The sequence below is a fragment of the Cariama cristata genome, unplaced genomic scaffold (genome assembly GCF_000690535.1).
Source record: "Cariama cristata isolate BGI_N322 unplaced genomic scaffold, ASM69053v1 scaffold3791, whole genome shotgun sequence".
Classification (NCBI taxonomy): Eukaryota; Metazoa; Chordata; class Aves; order Cariamiformes; family Cariamidae; genus Cariama; species Cariama cristata.
In genome coordinates, this window is record NW_009600842.1 from 20831 (window position 1) to 21241 (window position 411).

At 39.9% G+C, this 411-nt stretch overlaps 1 protein-coding gene across 1 annotated transcript in view; it reads left to right on the forward strand.

Moving 5' to 3' along the window:
- Positions 1–411, forward strand: part of NME7 (NME/NM23 family member 7) — a gene marked incomplete at its 3' end in the record, with an annotated part of 34826 nt that overhangs the window by 3061 nt on the left and 31354 nt on the right. The window lies entirely within an intron of this gene.

Sequence of the window (411 nt, forward strand, 5' to 3'; positions counted from 1 at the left end):
ATGTATGAGGGGCTAAAGACATTTCAGCAGGGAAGGATTCTTCCTTATAACCCTGCCTCAGCAGAAGGAAGTATCAAAATAATTTACGTTCTCTGATCTGCAAAGTTTTGGCTATTCTGGAAAAACTTACAACTCTTCTAGCCTTCTAACAGGAGAGAAATGGATTCACGCATTTCAGAACATGAAGGAGTATGTAATTTTGCTCATAATTTTTTTTTCCTCCAAAATTTGTGGGAATGATGTTCTTTCTTTTAATGCTGTTCTGTTGCAACGGAGGGCAGTGCATGTAATTCAAGACAGAGGAGGGCAAGTTTGGCCTGAGGAGGACAAAACTCTTCCTTTTGTAGGATTCCACTTCCCCAGGAAAGTGAAGGCATCTGTAATACCTATATGCAGTGAAGAAACTGTTCA